Source organism: Arachis hypogaea, chromosome 14, assembly GCF_003086295.3.
Source record: "Arachis hypogaea cultivar Tifrunner chromosome 14, arahy.Tifrunner.gnm2.J5K5, whole genome shotgun sequence".
Taxonomy (NCBI): domain Eukaryota; kingdom Viridiplantae; phylum Streptophyta; class Magnoliopsida; order Fabales; family Fabaceae; genus Arachis; species Arachis hypogaea.
The window spans coordinates 121225259-121243433 of NC_092049.1; the positions used below are offsets into that span (position 1 = coordinate 121225259).

Here is an 18175-nt window from a genome sequence, read left to right on the forward strand (position 1 = left end):
CCTCCCCACACTTAAACAATAGCATGCCCTCATGCTAAGCTCAAGAGAAACTATAAAGAAATGAAGAGGAATGATAGAATGCATGAAATGCAACCTATCTATATGAATGCAACTACATGCAAAATGATTCTACCTTCTTGGTTAAAAAGTAAATAAGCTCTTCAAGACAAACATAAATCAGATTTCACTAATTCAAATTATACAGTAAAAGACAAGTAAACTTGTAAGAAGATAGCTTATGAAAGCAGGGAACATAGAATTAAGCACTGAACCCTCACTGGTAGTGTATATCACTCTAATCTCTCAAGTGTATAGGGTTATTCACTCTACTCTTCTCTAGTCATGCTTTCTAAACCTTGTTCTTCATCTAACCAATCAACAAATATTTAATGTACTAATGCAAACATCATGAGGTCTTTTCAAGGTTGTAATGGGGCTGAGGTAAAGGTAAGGATATATGTATGGTCAAGTGAGCTATAATATGAATCTTCAATTAACCTAAGCTCTCACCTAATATACATATACTCTATATACTTTTAAATTCATGCCTAGCTACCCATAATTCTCACTTTTGTATAATTCCCATACTCATATACCAAAATTTTCTTTAATTTTTTTTTCACATGTGCATTGATCTTTTATTAAACTTAATATTGGGGTAATTTTGTCCCCTTATTTACTTATTTATTGAGTATTTTTGGATTTTTCTCTTTTTTTCTCTTTTTTTTTTATTTAGAGAAACAAACATAACTTATCAATGCACATGGATTTTCTATTATTTTTCTATTTTAGTTTTTCATGAGTAGATTCCCAAATTCCTGATATTCAAATAAATTAGAAACATTATACTTTTCCTTTATTAACCCATGTTCCCACAGTTTCCCCACACTTAATTAATACACTATCTTAAGCTAACCAAAGATTCAATTGGGATAATTAATTTGTTTTCCGCTTAAGGCTAGTGATGTGGTAAGATATAGAACAAATGGGGATTTCAAGGCTCAAAGTGGCTGACAAGGGTGATTTACAGGGTAGGCTTATTTGGGATAAGTGAGCTAAAATCAAATAATGGCCTCAATCATATGTAAGCATGTAAATACACTAAATAATGGACATATAGACTGAAACAAAGTAAAGATCACAATTATAGAGAAGTAAACACACAAGAATAAAATATTTATGGTTAAATAATGTAACCATGTAAATAAGCTCAAAATCTCACAGGTTGTGTGTTTTTTAGCTCAAAAACCATGTTCCAAATACAACTTCAAACAAATTTAACACATAAAATTTTTTTTTAAAATTTTTATTTAAATCAGTGAAATTTTTTTTTAAAAAAATAGGATCTTAGAAAGAGATTTATTATTTTAACCAAGTAGTAACTAAATGCACAAAATCAAATAAATATGCAGATGCAACAATGAACAAATAAAGAAAATAAGATTATTGGTGTTTGAAAAGAAAGTACTAACCCACGGAGATCGGTATCGACCTCCCCACACTTAAAGATTGCACCGTCCTCGGTGCATGCTGAGATTTGCAGGTGGATGGGTTGTTTCAACTGTTGCTTTTCTCTAAGGATTGTGCAGATGGACTTGTCTGTCTCCCCATGTAAAATGTCTTCCGCTTCCCTTCCGGGTGGCCATCCTGAAAGAAAAAGGGGAGAAGAGTAACCCAGAAATAGAGATAAGAAAATAAAAGAAGTATGGGTTAACGCCAAATGATAAGGGTCTCATTTACATGGAAGCTTCAACATGTAAGTGAGAAAACAATAGAAGCCATGGCATACCAATGGTGCAAAATTTGCAACAATGGGGAAAAGAGTGGGGGAGGAGAGATAATATAAATTCATATCAATGCAAAAGTAATACAAATATAAAAGATTGGCATTGATTTAAATAATATTACTCAATCAGAATTAAACAAGTCACCAAGTACCAAGAAAATACCAGAAAAGATGTAACAGTTGAATAAGAATATTTGAACACCAATAATAACTTTAGAAAAATAAAAATATGCAATGAATGAAAGTATGCAGATAAATTAAATAAAATAAAATGAAAGTGAAAAAGAATGAGAAGTAGAAAAAGAAAGTGAGAAAGGAGAGAGAAGGAAGAAATTAGGATTGGAAGAGAAAAGATAAGAAAATTGGCACTAATCTGGATAGGTTGTGCGACGCTGGCGACGCGGTCACGTGGGTGACGCGGTCGCGTGGTGCGCGATAAGGTTGGGTGACGCGGACGCGTGGGGCACGCGATCGCGTGACTCGATTTGTGCTAGTGGCACGAGTGCAGCCTCGCGGTCGCACAACTCTCTGTTCGAAACTCTTTTTGCCAAAATTCTGGGTGACGCGATCGCGTGAATGGCCTTATCTTCAATATGACGCGGACGCGTGGGAGGCTTGGGCTTCCAGCACGAGTCCAGCCTAACTCCAGCACAACTTTCGGCCAAGCACCCTTTTTACGTCGATTTTCAGGGCACGCGGCCGCGTGGGTGACGCGGTCGCGTGGGAGGCCAAAGTTCCCATGTGACGCGGACGCGTCGGCGACGCGGTCGCGTGGGTCGATTTGTGCCATTGGCACGCCTCTAGCGCTGCTCCTGCGTAACTCTCTGTTCATATTAATATTGTCTCCCATCTCCTTGCGACGCGGACGCGTCGCTGATGCGGTCGCGTCGCGTGCTCGCTTTTTTTTTTTTTTTTTTAAATGCAGAATGCAGTATTGATATGAATGTGATGCAAATCTCCAAGTTCAATATAACAAAATAAAATAAAATTCAAAAACAAATAAAACTAAATAAAAATGAAAAAAGACGATCATACCATGGTGGGTTGTCTCCCACCTAGCACTTTTAGTTAAAGTCCTTAAGTTGGACATTTGGTGAGCTCCCTGTTATGCTGGCTTATGCTTGTATTCATCCAGGAATCTCTACCAATGTTTGTATCTCCAGTAACCTCCGGGATCCCAAACTAGGCACAGAAAGCCTTCAAGCAAGTTGAAGCAAGTGACAAGGCCCCAAGAGTGCTGATTTCTAGATTGAATTCCGGGGTCCCAGACCTTGCCTTTGCACCCGTCTTTTGGTTGAGCAATATTGTTCCATCCGGGTGGCAAGCAGTCTGAATTCTCACGTAAGCGGCCAAACAACTTCCTAGACCCATTCAGTTGAGCTTTACACCAACCTTTGCATTTAAACTTTGAGCACACAACCATGTTGAACCTTGCTTGACAATTCTTATCACTGGCCATCTTCCTCTTACTCTTAATGCCGCAAAGAGCTCTAAGTTGACCATCCGTCTCCAGTAGCCCATATTCAAGTGGGATTAGAAAGCTATGGGATATGAATTTTACCCACTTGAATGTTGTGAAGGATGATGGCAACTTAGGGGGAGGGCTTTCCAACAACTTTGGCAAGGTAATTTCAAGTTCCACTCCCTTGTGCTCATCTTTGACATCTTCTACCTCTTGATCAACTTCTAAAAAATCTTCAACTATGATCTGCCTTGGAGGTTGTACGCTCTTCTCAACATCAACATCAAACACCGTGGAAGGAGGCTCTGTGACTGGACTTTCCAATGGAGGTACAGCATCTCTTAAGTCCACAACCACTTCTTCCTTTTTAATAACTGCTGCTTTGTCCAGTTGTTTAAGTATAAAATCATACTCATCCTCAATGTTTTTCTTTCTATGACAAATCCTTTCAACTATTCTTTCATCTTCAAGGGTCTCTCCTACCCTTACCCGTAGGGCCTCCTCTAGCTCTTTATGAAGTATAGATTTGCGAAGATGATTCCTTCTTTCCTGTTCCATATCAATAGCATAATTGGGATCATCTTGCTCTTGGATTGATGGATGTGGGTGCTCTTCCATGGATGGTGGTGATGGAATGGAGAGATCATTCTGTGGTTGACAAAGAAGTGCACTAGAGCTTGAGGGTTGATTGTTGAAGGTAATTGATGGTCTGATTTGGGCGACGAGAGCTTGTATAGTAGAGTTTAGATCGGCAAGTGCTTTCTCCATGGAGGTTTGGGGTAGATAGGAGGGTTCATTTGGTTCATAAGGTGGTTGGTATGGTGGATGAGGGTTAGGGTCATATGGAGGTGAATGGTGGAAAGAGGCTTGTGAGTTTGGTGGTCCAAAGTTCTATTGAGGAGGGGGTTCATAGGCGTATGGTGGTGGTTGTTGATAATCAAAAGAGCGCTCACCATAGCCATTGCCTTGATATACATCACAGAATGGTTGTTGATAGTCCATTGGAGGCGGTTGTTGCCATGAGGGTTGAGTAAATCCTTGCGGCTCCTCCCATCTTTGATTCTTCCAACCTTGATGCCTGTTCTCATTATAGTTTCCATTCCTAACAACAACATTGGAATCAAACTTGAAGCGAGAGGGGTGAGAATTCATAGTAGCTAATTAAAAACAAAAATAAAAATAAATTTAAATTAAAAGGTTATTTAAATTTTTGAAAATTAAATTTTGAAATTTTGAATTTTAAATTTTTGAATTTTGAATTTTTGAAATTTGAAATTTGAAAATTTTTAAATTTGAATTTTGAAAAAAAATTTTAAATTTGATTTTTGAAATAAGATAAGATAAAATAAAAATTTAAAAATAAAAGAAACCAATAACCTCTTAACTTAAGAAAAAGTAAAAATAAAAATAAAAATAAAAACAAATAAACAAGCAAAAAAAAATATTTACAATAACCAATAATAAGGCACACGTTTACAATTCCCCGGCAACGGCGCCATTTTGACGTTAGGATTTTTGCCAGTAAAGAATGTCATAAAAACAGTCGCGTTGTAGATATAGTCTCTAAACTGACAAAAATCCCTTCGTACAAACGTTTGGTTGTCACAAGTAACAAACCCCTTTGAAATTGATAACTGAGTATTCAAACCTCGGGTCGTCTTCTCAAGGAATTGCAGGGAGGTGTTCTTATTATTGATTATGAAAAAGTGTGTTTTTGGGGAATGTTGAGTTTGGGCAATGGGCACAGATATATTTAAATGACAAGTAAAATAAATAAATAACTGTAAAATAAGCTTTTGGCAAGGTATGAAGACTGGAGGTCCTATCCCAGTTATCCTTATCAATTGTAATGAGAATTGGATTTTTCTCCCACTTTATTAACCTCTAACTATGAAGGTAAGTTAAGTGGATGAATTAATTCTTGAAGAATTCCGATTCTCAATCAACAATGAGTTTGATAACTCAAGAGTTACCAATTATTTAACCAAAGCCAAAAGGAAGAAAATGTGTAAGTTAAATTGAAAGCACTTATAAATAAAGCAAAGCAATCTTAAATCTGAAAATACCTCGAATTGCATTAACAAAAGAAATTAAATCTGGCATAGATGTTCATAAATTAAATTGAGAAAATAAATAAAAATAAAGAACCTGGGATTGAGAGTCACTCCTATAACTAAGAGAAATCCTAAATCCTAATCTAAGAGAGAGGAGAGAACCTCTCTCTCTAAAAACTACATCTACTCCTAAAATTGTGAATTATGTGTGAGCCTCTCTATGAATGAATGCATTCCTCCACTTTATAGCCTCTAATCTGTGTTTTCTGGGCCGAGAACTGGATCAAAAATAGCCCAGAATTCGCTGGTTGCGAATTCATTTGCGCTGATTTCCGTCACTTGCGACGCGGCCGCATGGATCACTCAGTCGCGTTGCCTAGCGTCAGGGAAACTATAGCATATTATATATCAAATCGAAGCCCTGGACGTTAGCTTTCCAACGCAACTGGAACCGCATCATTTGGACCTTTGTAGCTAAAGTTATAGCCGTTTGAGTGCAGAGAGGTCAGGCTGGACAGCTTAGCAATTTCTCCAACTTCTTGCATTCCTTCCACTTTTGCATGCTTTCTTCCCATCCTCCAAGCCATTCCTGCCCTATAATATATGAAAATACTTAACACACATATCAAGACATCTAATGGTAATAAGAGAGGATTAATAATAAGCAAATATAAGATCAAAGAAGCATGTTTTCAATCAAAGCACATAATTAGGAAGGCAAATGTAAAACCATGCAAATAATATGAATAAGTGGGTAAAGAGTTAATAAAAACCACTCAAATGAACCCAAGATAAACCATAAAATAGTGGTTTATCACCCGGCAAAGGCGCCAATGTTACGAGGGTTACCTGAAACTGGAGGTCGATCTCGGATGAGATCTTCTGTACTGGTCGGAGAAGGCGTGTCCGGCTGGCGGGTGATGCCAGGGCATTTTGGCCAGTTTCACTGACCTTTTCTTTACTGTTTTTAGGGTAGTTTCATGCATTTCCTTAGGAAATAAGCTAGTTTTGGGTAGATATTCACTTACAGCTTGATTCAAGCATACATTGTGCACTTTACATGATTTCATGAGGATTTTGCATGAATTTAAGGACAAAATTGGATATTGCATTTCCCATGACTTGGACTAGAACTTTGATGCACGTTATTGCTTGATTTCAGGACAAAGGAAGCAAAGAAGAACCACATTAGTGGCTACGTTAGTTACACTAACGTTAATACTAACGTGGAATGGGAGTAACTTGCAAAGTTAATGAGAAAAGTGATTGCCAATAACGCTCTCAAAGCCATCATTGCCCACGTTAAGAGTCACGTTAACTAAGTTAACGTGAACTCTAACGTGGAAGTAAAGAAATGGAGCCAACGTTAGTGACACTTAACATTATCACTAACGTTGGACCAAGATCATGAGTGGCCACGTTAGAGACCACGTTAACTTAGTTAACGTGGCCTCTAACGTTAAGAAGAAAGAGGGGGAGCCAACATTAGTGACACTCAACATTGTCACTAACGTTGGCCAAAGCACATTAAGCCACGTTAACTCCCACGTTAACCTAGTTAACGTGGAAGCTAACGTGAAGGAACAAAGTGGTCGACAACGTTAGTGACACCCAAAATTGTCACTAACGTTGGAGGAACACAAGCCCCCAATGAGCCACGTTGACTCCCACGTTAATCTAGTTAATGTGGAAGCTAACGTGGAGAAAGAAGGTGATCGCCAACGTTAGTGACACCCAACATTGTTCCTAACGTTGGAAGGAGCCACACATGCCACCATGAGCCACGTTAACTCCCACGTTAACTTAGTTAACGTGGAAGCTAACGTGGATAAGGGAAAGATGAGCCAATGTTAGTGACACTCAACTTTGTCACTAACGTTGGAGATGGCTAGCAAGGCCACGTTAGAAGCCACGTTAACCTAGTTAACGTGGACTCTAACGTGGAAAATAGGGGCAATTTAGAACGTTAGTGACAATGGTAAGTGTCATTAACGTTCTCGAAGGATGGCAAGCCTACGTTAAAAGAGCCACGTTAACTAAGTTAACGTGGACTCTAACGTAAGGAAGGGGGAGGCTTCTCAATGTTATTGAGAAAGTTGAGTCCCAATAACGTGTGCGAAGGACATAGTGGAAATATTAGTGGCAACGTTTGTGCCACTAACGTTGAGGTTAACGTGGCTTTTAACTTTGGTGAGGAACGTTAGTGAAAAAGGTGATTGTCACTAACGTTCTCGAACCCATATTTTCACTGAACGTTAACACCACTAACTTCCTGAGCCAAAGCCCCTGCCCACTTCATACTTTCTCTCTGCAAGTAAAAGCTAAGCCCAATGAAGAAGAGAACTGCTTCAAACTCAAGATCCAAAGGCCCAAGACTTGAAGAATCAACTAGAAGAACAGAAGAGTAGTATATATAGGAGTAGCTTTGAAATATTTTGGGGAGTTGGGAAATTATAGGGAGACTCTTAGCATAGGAACTACTCTCTGTATTTACTTTCTCTGCACTTCTAAGTTTTCATCATGTATTCTCCATCTTTGTTTTCATTTTCCAGAGCTATGAACAACTAAACCCCTGTCATTGGGTTAAGGAGCTCTGTTGTAATTTGATGGATCAATACTAGTTTTCATTATTCTTCTTCTATCTTTTTTCTTGATTTTACTTGAAAGCTTTCGATCTTCATCCAATTGAGTAGTTATCTTGAAAAAGAAGCTATTCATACTTGGATCTCTTCTGAACCTTGAAAGAGGAATGAAGAGATCAAGCTAGAAATGCTTTCTCATGCTGGACCAAATTGGGTTTGGATGGATATGTGACTATAATCCTCTCAACACTTGGTTTGGGAAATGCATGTGGTATAATCAGTGACCATACTTCATCTCTTCTCATGAGCAATTGACCAAGGAATTGGCTATTGATCAAGATTTGAGAGATTGAATTACAAGAAATTGTAATTCAATCACTTAAGATTGCCAAGGAGATCAATGAGTGCATTGATTGAGGAAGAGATGAAAATGAAATTGATCTGGAGAATGCAACATCTCCTAAGCCCAATGAACTCCCCATTTCTGATCTTACCCATTCTCTTTAATTTCTGTTATTTACTTTAATGAGCAATTCCCCATTCCCATTTACAATTCTGCAATTTACCTTCCGTCATTTACTTTCAGATCTATAATTCTAGCATTTACTTTCCTGTCAATTACCTTCCCACCATTTTATTTTCTGCAATTCTCAACTCAAATCCTGGATTCGCTCAACTAGATAAGTCCTCTAATTAAAGTTTCTTGATCAATCAATCCTTGTGGGATTCGACCTCACTCTATTGTGAGTTTTTACTTGACGACAAATTCGGTACACTTGCCGAAGGAAATTTGTTGTGAGACAAGTTTTCCGTGCATCAAGTTTATGGCGCCGTTGCCGGGGATTGATTGTGCATCAACAATGATTAGATTGGAGGATAACTAGATTGAGCATTTTATTTTTGTTTGATTTAAATTTCTGTTTTAGTCATTTACTTTCTGTTTTAGATAACTTCTTCCCTTCCCCCTTAATTTTTCTTTGTTATTTACTATTCATCTCACTAACCCACTAACTGTTTGATATATTGCATCACTCACACTAACAGTAATTCTGACAGATATACTTTCTGCACCTATTCTCTTTGCTTGTACTTGTTGGTTGTATGACAGGGAAAAGAAGCGGGGTTTCAACTTCCTTTGATTCTGAACCTGAGAGAACCTTCCTTAGACTAAGGAGGGAGGCAAGAGAAAAATGTGTAGTTGGTGCTGAAGAAGAGGAGGAACACTTTGAGGAATACTTTGAACCAAACATGGAAGAAAATATGGAAAACCATCATGAAGAAGAGGCTCACAACCATGGCAGAGGAGGTCGAGCAAATCATGCTGGGGAGGATAGAAGAGTTTTAGGCTCTTACATCAATCCAAACCCAGGAAACTGTGGAAGTAGCATTCAAAATCCAACCATCCATGCCAACAATTTTGAACTGAAGCCACAGCTCATCACCCTTGTGCAGAACAACTGTTCGTTCGGAGGGAGTGTCCAAGAGGACCCAAATCAACATTTAACCACCTTCCTGAGAATATGTGACACAGTGAAATCTAATGGTGTTCATCCTGACGCCTATAGACTGCTCTTATTTCCATTCTCACTCAAGGATAAGGCAGCCAAGTGGCTGGAATCTTTCCCAAGGGAAAGCTTGACAACTTGGGAAGACGTGGTGAATAAATTCTTAGCAAGATTTTACCCTCCTCAACGAATCAATAGGCTGAGAGCTGAAGTCCAAACTTTCAGGCAACAAGATGGTGAGACTCTATATGAAGCATGGGAAAGGTTTAAAGACCTAACAAGGAGGTACCCACCAGATATGTTCAATGAATGGGTGCAGCTGCACATTTTCTATGAAGGGCTCTCTTATGAGTCAAAGAAGGCTGTAGACCATTCATCCGGAGGATCTTTGAACAAGAAGAAGACTATTGAGGAAGCCATAGATGTCATTGAAACAGTAGCAGAGAACGACTACTTCTATGCTTCCGAAAGAGGGAACACAAGAGGAGTAATGGAGCTAAACAATGTAGATGCTCTGCTGGCCCAAAACAAGCTCAATACCCAGCAGCTGGCTGACCTCACCAAGAAGATGGAGAGGAACCAAGTAGCTGCAGTATCCACTTCATCAACAACCCAAGAAGGAGTGAATGAAGAAGCAGAGGGTAGTCAGGAGCAAGCCAACTACATTGGGAATTCACCTAGGCAAAACCATGATTCATACTCCAAGACCTACAACCCTGGATGGAGGAATCACCCAAACTTTGGGTGGGGAAATCAACAAGACCAAAGCCTTGATCAAAGATGCCCAAATCCAAACAAGGCAGCCACCCAACACTTCACATCTAGACCATATCAACACCCCCATAACAACAACTCCCCACATTCATATCAAGGCCAGAATAACCCTACTCAGCCTGACCTGTCATCATTTGATGAAAGAATCTCAAGGATTGAGAATCTACTTGAAAGCATAAGCAAAGAGATTCAAGATAGTAAAGCATTCTGAGAAGAGGTGATATCCAATATGTAGAATCAGGATGCTGCCATCAAGAAACTTGAGACATAAATTGGCTACTTATTCAAACAAATCCCCCGCCACAACCTTCGCAGCAAGACTAGCTCAACACAAAGGGAGGAGTGTCAGGCTATCACCCTTAGGAGTGGCAAGGAACTGAAGGAAACCCCCCAGAAACCACAAAAAGAGGACTCAACTAAAGAGGAAGAAGAGCAGGACGAAGCTCGAGTTCCCAATTTGAATTTACAAAAAGGGGAAGGAGTGCTGAAGCCAGACGCCCCAAGAGTCCCATACCCTCAGCAATTAAGGAAGAAAGGGGATGACAATCAGTTTTCGAGATTTCTGGAAATCTTCAAGAAACTGCAAATCAACATACCCTTTGCTGAAGCAATAGAACAAATGCCACTCTACGCCAAGTTCTTGAAGGAGCTCATGACTAAGAAGAGAAGCTGGAAGAACAACGAGACTGTGATACTAACCGAAGAATGTAGTGCTATCATTCAGCACAAACTACCCCAGAAATTGAAGGATCCCGAGAGTTTTCAAATCCCTTGTATTATAGGGGAAATCACAGTGGAAAAGGCTCTGTGTGACTTAGGAGCCAGCATCAATTTGATGTCAGTAGCTATGATGAGAAAGATGAAGATTGAGGAAGCTAAACCAACAAAGATGGCCTTACAATTGGCAGACAGATCGTTCAAGTTCCCGCATGGCGTCGTAGAAGATTTGCTGGTGAAGGTGGGAGATTTTATCTTCCCAGCAGACTTTGTAGTGCTGGACATGCAGGAGGAAGCCAAGGCTTCCATTATTCTGGGAAGGCCATTCTTGGCCACTGCTGGAGCTGTAATTGATGTACAAAAAGGAGATCTCACCCTGAGATTACACAAGAAAAAGATGACGATCAATGTGTTCAAGGCCATGAGTTACCCACCAGAGCAAATGGGAGAATGTATGAGGTTGGACTCACTTGAAGACACAGTGCAGGAAAGTTTTGAAGAAGAAGAACTTGAAGGTATAATATAGGAGGAGTCTACGTGTAGTGAAGAGGTTGCAACAGCAGAAAGTCAAATACAAGGTGCACCAAAGGAAGAGAACGAAAAGTCAGAAGCACCCAAACTTGAACTCAAAGCATTGCCACCCTCTCTCAAATATGCGTACTTAGGAGAAGATGAAAATTACCCAGTGATTATAAGCTCCTTCCTCAGCCAAGATCAAGAGGATGAACTGCTCAAAGTACTGCGAAACCACAAAGATGCCATTGGTTGGACTCTTGCTGACTTGAAGGGGATAAGTTCGGCCATATGTATGCACAAGATACTGCTGGAAGAAGATGCCAAACCATCCATTCAATCCCAAAGGAGGTTGAACCCAATCATGAAGGAAGTGGTACAGAAGGAAGTTATGAAGTTGTGGCAAGGGGGTAATTTAACCAATCTCAGACAGCCCCTGGGTTAGCCCCGTGCATGTCGTCCCAAAAAAGGGAGGAATTACCGTGGTTCCCAATGAGAAGAACGAACTAATTCCTACAAGGACAGTCACAGGATGGCGGATGTGCATAGACTACAGGAAGCTCAACGAGACTACACGAAAAGATCATTTCCCCCTTCCATTCATGGATCAGATGTTGGAAAGACTCGCAGGGCACGCTTATTATTATTTTCTCGACGGTTATTCAGGATATAACCAAATAGTGGTTGATCCCAGAGATCAAGAGAAAACCTCATTCACTTGCCCATATGGAGTGTTTGCCTACAGGCGCATGCCATTTGGGCTATGTAATGCACCTGCGACTTTCCAACGCTGCATGCTTTCTATCTTTTCAGATATGATAGAAAAATTCATTGAAGTTTTTATGGATGACTTCTCGGTATTTGGAGATTCCTTTCCTAGCTGCCTACATCACCTTGCCTTGGTATTGAAAAGATGCCAAGAAACCAATCTGGTCTTGAATTGGGAAAAATGTCACTTTATGGTGACAGGAGGAATAGTCCTTGGTCACAAAGTTTCTAACCAAGGCATTGAGGTTGACAGAGCCAAAGTAGAACTTATTGAAAAACTGCCTCCAGCCAGTGATGTCAGGGCAATTAGGAGCTTTTTAGGGCATGCTGGTTTTTACAGAAGGTTTATTAAAGATTTTTCAAAGATAGCCAAGCCCTTAAGCAATCTGCTTGTATCAGATACACCATTTATCTTTGATGAAACATGTATGTCAGCCTTTGAAAATTTGAAAATGAGGTTGTCCTCTGCTCCTATCATTTCCCCACCTGATTGGAATTTACCGTTTGAATTGATGTGTGACGCATCGGATTTCGCAGTTGGGGTAGTGTTGGGACAGAGGAAAGATAACTTAGTCCACGTGATATACTATGCTAGCAAGGTCCTTAATGATACTCAAAGAAATTATACCACTACTGAAAAGGAGTTGCTAGCAATAGTTTTTGCATTTGACAAGTTTAGATCATACCTCATTGGTGCGAAAGTGATTGTTTTTACAGACCACACAGCACTTAAATATTTATTTGCCAAGCAAGAATCAAAACCAAGACTAATAAGATGGATCTTATTATTGCAGGAATTCAATATTGAGATCAGAGACAAGAAAGGAGTGGAGAACAAGGTAGCAGATCACCTATCCAGGATTCCTCATAATGAAGGTGGAGCACATAATACAAGTGTAAACGAGCTCTTCCCTGATGAGCAGTTGATGACAGCTCACAAAGCACCATGGTTCGCAGACATTGCCAACTTCAAGGCATCTGGAGCATTACCTCCAGAGATCAATAAACATCAAAAAAGGAAGCTCATGAATGATGCAAAGTACTTTGTCTGGGATGAGCCATATCTCTTCAAGAAGTGTTCAGATGGAATCCTTAGACGATGTGTTTCGAAAGAAGAAGGACGAGAGGTCCTATGGAACTGCCACGGCTCATGTTATGGAGGCCACTTTGGAGGAGACAGAACAACAGCAAAGGTGTTACAAAGCAGATTCTTTTGGCCCACCCTTTTCAAGGATGCAAAAGAACTGGTAAGGAGCTGTAATGAATGCCAAAGATCTGAAAACTTGCCCAAAAGAAATGAGATGCCACAGAATTTCATCTTGGAACTGGAACTGTTTGATGTGTGGGGAATTAATTTCATGGGACCACTCCCAACCTCATATGCAAACAATTACATCTTGGTAGCAGTAGATTACGTCTCCAAGTGGGTAGAGGCTATTGCAACCCCAACAAACGATAACAAGGTGGTCATGAACTTCCTCAGGAAGAATATCTTTAGCCGGTTTGGAGTCCCACGAGCACTCATCAGTGATGGAGGAAGCCATTTTTGTAACAAACCACTAGAAGCTCTTCTCCTACGATATGGGGTAAAACATAAGGTAGCCACACCATACCATCCCCAAACAAGTGGACAAACTGAGATATCCAACAGAGAACTAAAGAGGATTCTGGAAAAGACTGTGGGTGCATCAAGAAAGGATTGGTCGAAGAAGCTGGATGATGCTCTTTGGGCATACAGAACAGCATTCAAAACACCACTTGGAATGTCCCCATATCAACTGGTGTATGGTAAGGCTTGTCATTTACCACTAGAGCTGGAACACAAAGCTCTCTGGGCTATCAAGATACTAAACTTCGACAGCATTGCCGCTGGTGCAAAGAGGATCTTACAGCTGCAAGAGATGGAGGAATTCAGGTCACAAGCCTATGAAAATACCAGGATGTACAAAGAGAAGGCAAAGAAAAGACATGACATGCGTCTTGCACCCAGAAGTTTCGAAAAGGGGCAGCGAGTACTTCTCTACAATTTCAAATTGAGACTGTTCCCAGGAAAACTCAAATCAAGGTGGTCCGGACCTTTTCTTGTCACAAAAGTATCGCCATATGGACACATCGAAGTCATGGATGAAGGTTCAGAGAGGACTTTTACAGTTAATGGACAAAGACTCAAGCATTACCTGGGCAACATAGGGGAAAACCCCAGAGTAAACTATCATCTCAAGTGAAGGAGGAATCGTCAAGCTAGTGACGATAAAGAAGCGCTTTGTTGGGAGACAACCCAACCTCAGGTATTTTCCTTTTCACCTTTATTTCAATAAAGATCACAAGTTGTTTCCCCTGTATTGTAAGGAGCTAAGTTTGGTGTTCCATACCAGAACAATCCAAGAGTGATAGTGTAATTCTAAGTTTGGTGTTCCACCAAAGGACAGTAGTTAGAATTACACTCCACTCCCAAAACACATTGCTAGCTCCAACCAATCAAGGGAAACCACTTAGATGTAGTTAGACTTTAGTTAATAAGTGTTTTAAGATATGAGGTTCTCAGCATATATGCAAGGTTTGGTACTAGGCACGGAACTAAGTTTGGTGTTCACACACCAAATTAAGTTCAGAAATCACAAGCATACATGCAAGCTAACTATTTCTCAAGTGCTTTGGGAACAAGCAACTTCAAATAACTTTGCAGGAATCTTATGAGGAAATGGTGCACTTTCACCCAAGGAAGTGAGGTAGCAAGGATTAGGATGGTGACAAAGAAAGAAGGCAACTAGAAATCGTCACCAGAAGGTTGTATTGTTACTTAATACCATTGTACCCAGAATTGTTGAAAATTGGAATTTCAGATGCACTTTTGATTAATAGTTGCTCGTAATTTGAACTTTATTTTAATTCTGTCTTTTAAAGTTTTGATGCATAGGTCTTTTGTCGCTGGTCTTTATGTTACTGCATCATTTCTTTACTTACTTGTATGCTTGTCCCTTTTGAATCAAATGAAAAGAGAATGATTGTTTTCAAAAGACCAGAGTGGAGTTCATACTAGGGAGTAAGTCCATGAGTTTGTGGTGTGGTCATAAGTTAGCTAAGTTGGTTCAACCATAAGGTGGGAAGACAACTATCTGTCATGAATACTATGCTTGAGACACACCCCATGAGATTAGATAAATAAGAAGATCCTAATAAGAAAAAGGGAAAGAACAATCAAAGTTGAGGAATAAAAGAAAAATAGTAAGCAATAAGGCTAGGCACCAATGGTTTTAATCTTAAAGCATGTGTCTGTGATGCTCCTGTGTGAGGGATCTACTTGGATGAATAAGCTCTTAGGGGTGCCTTATCACTTGGTAACTTGGGTTAACTAACCCGGGATTATCAGCTGAAAGTCCACTATCAAGAGTAACCCTCACCACAGAGCATTTAGTAACCCAAAGAGGTGCTGGACACCAAGGTCTCAAGAAAAGAAAATAAATAAACTATGTGCCTGTGGTGTGTATCAAGTAAGTCCTTAGGGGTGCTTCAACACCTAGCACCTTGAACAAACTGGTTCGGGAGTGTTGGCTGAAAGCTTATTTTAAAGAGTTGCCCCCTTACAGAGCACTTAGCTTAAGAACAAAAATAAGCCATCAAATAACAATAAAAGGATCAATGAATAAAAGTCTCATGGAATGCAATAACAAGTGAGTATTTTAGGACATGATAAAGGTCTGAAAGCCAGGAATGAGCCTAAGTTGCTATGCATGAAACCACCATAAAACCAGGGACATGACTTCCACAAGAATGACTCAATTCTCTTGGCATTCCATTCATCATTCTCTTGTTCCAGTACTTGCTTAGGGACAAGCAAGCTTTAAGTTTGGTGTTGTGATGCCAGGGAATTTTGGCCAGTTTCACTAACCTTTTCTTTACTGTTTTTAGGGTAGTTTCATGCATTTCCCTAGGAAATAAGCTAGTTTTGGGTAGATATTCACTTACATCTTGACTCAAGCATACATTGTGCACTTTACATGATTTCATGAGGATTTTGCATGAATTTAAGGACAAAATTGGATGTTGCATTTCCCATGACTTGGACTAGAACTTTGATGCACGTTATTGCTTGATTTCAGGACAAAGGAAGCAAAGAAGAACCACATTAGTGGCTACGTTAGTTACACTAACGTTAACACTAACGTGGAATGGGAGTAGCTTGCAAAGTTAATGAGAAAAGTGATTGCCAATAACGCTCTCAAAGCCATCATTACCCACGTTAAGAGTCACATTAACTAAGTTAACGTGACTCTAACGTGGAAGTAAAGAAATGGAGCCAACGTTAGTGACACTTAACATTATCACTAACGTTGGACCAAGATCATGAGTGGCTACGTTAGAGTCCACGTTAACTTAGTTAACGTGGCCTCTAACGTTAAGAAGAAAGAGGGGGAGCCAACGTTAGTGACACTCAACATTGTCACTAACATTGGCCAAAGCACATTAAGCCACGTTAACTCCCACGTTAACCTAGTTAACGTGGAAGCTAACGTGAAGGAACAATGTGGTCGACAATGTTAGTGACACCCAACATTGTCACTAACGTTGGAGGAACACAAGCCCCCAATGAGCCACGTTGACTCCCACGTTAACCTAGTTAACGTGGAAGCTAACGTGGAGAAAGAAGGTGATCACCAACGTTAGTGACACCCAACATTGTCACTAACGTTGGAAGGAGCCACACATGCCACCATGAGCCACGTTAACTCCCACGTTAACTTAGTTAACGTGGAAGCTAACGTGGATAAGGAAAAGATGAGCCAACGTTAGTGACACTCAACTTTGTCACTAACATTGGAGATGGCTAGCAAGGCCACATTAGAAGCCACGTTAACCTAGTTAACGTGGACTCTAACGTGGAAAATAGGGGCAATTTAGAACGTTAATGACAATGGTAAGTGTCACTAACGTTCTCGAAGGATGGCAAGCCTACGTTAAAAGAGCCACGTTAACTAAGTTAACGTGGACTCTAACGTAAGGAAGGGGGAGGCTTCTCAACGTTATTGAGAAGAGTTTTAGGCTCTTACATCAATCCAAACCCAGGAAACTGTGGAAGTAGCATTCAAAAGCCAACCATCCATGCCAACAATTTTGAACTGAAGCCACAGCTCATCACCCTTGTGCAGAACAACTGTTCGTTCGGAGGGAGTGTCCAAGAGGACCCAAATCAACATTTAACCACCTTCCTGAGAATATGTGACACAGTAAAATCTAATGGTGTTCATCCTGACGCCTATAGACTGCTCTTATTTCCATTCACACTCAAGGATAAGACAGCCAAGTGGCTGGAATCTTTCCCAAGGGAAAGCTTGACAACTTGGGAAGACGTGGTGAACAAATTCTTAGCAAGATTTTACCCTCCTCAATGAATCAATAGGCTGAGAGCTGAAGTCCAAACTTTCAGGCAACAAGATGGTGAGACTCTATATGAAGCATGGGAGAGGTTTAAAGACCTAACAAGGAGGTGCCCACCAGATATGTTCAATGAATGGGTGCAGCTGCACATTTTCTATGAAGGGCTCTCTTATGAGTCAAAGAAGGCCGTAGACCATTCATCCGGAGGATCTTTGAACAAGAAGAAGACTATTGAGGAAGCCATAGATGTCATTGAAACAGTAGCAGAGAACGACTACTTCTATGCTTCCGAAAGAGGGAACACAAGAGGAGTAATGGAGTTAAACAATGTAGATGCTCTGCTGGCCCAAAACAAGCTCATTACCCAGCAGCTGGCTGACCTCACCAAGAAGATGGAGAGGAACCAAGTAGCTGCAGTATCCACTTCATCAACAACCCAAGGAGGAGTGAATGAAGAAGCAGAGGGTAGTCAGGAGCAAGCCAACTACATTGGGAATTCACCTAGGCAAAACCATGATCCATACTCCAAGACCTACAACCCTGGATGGAGGAATCACCCAAACTTTGGGTGGGAAAATCAACAAGACCAAAGCCTTGATCAAAGACGCCCAAATCCAAACAATGCAGCCACCCAACAC

The 18175-nt window shown here is 40.2% G+C and overlaps 1 non-coding gene across 1 annotated transcript; it reads right to left on the reverse strand.

Moving 5' to 3' along the window:
• Positions 1 to 17557: 17557 nt before the first annotated feature.
• LOC112746355 (small nucleolar RNA R71) lies at positions 17558 to 17664 on the reverse strand. The gene has a single exon (XR_003174244.1). It is a non-coding gene; the product is annotated as a small nucleolar RNA R71 (small nucleolar RNA).
• Between the last annotated feature and the right edge of the window lie 511 nt (positions 17665 to 18175).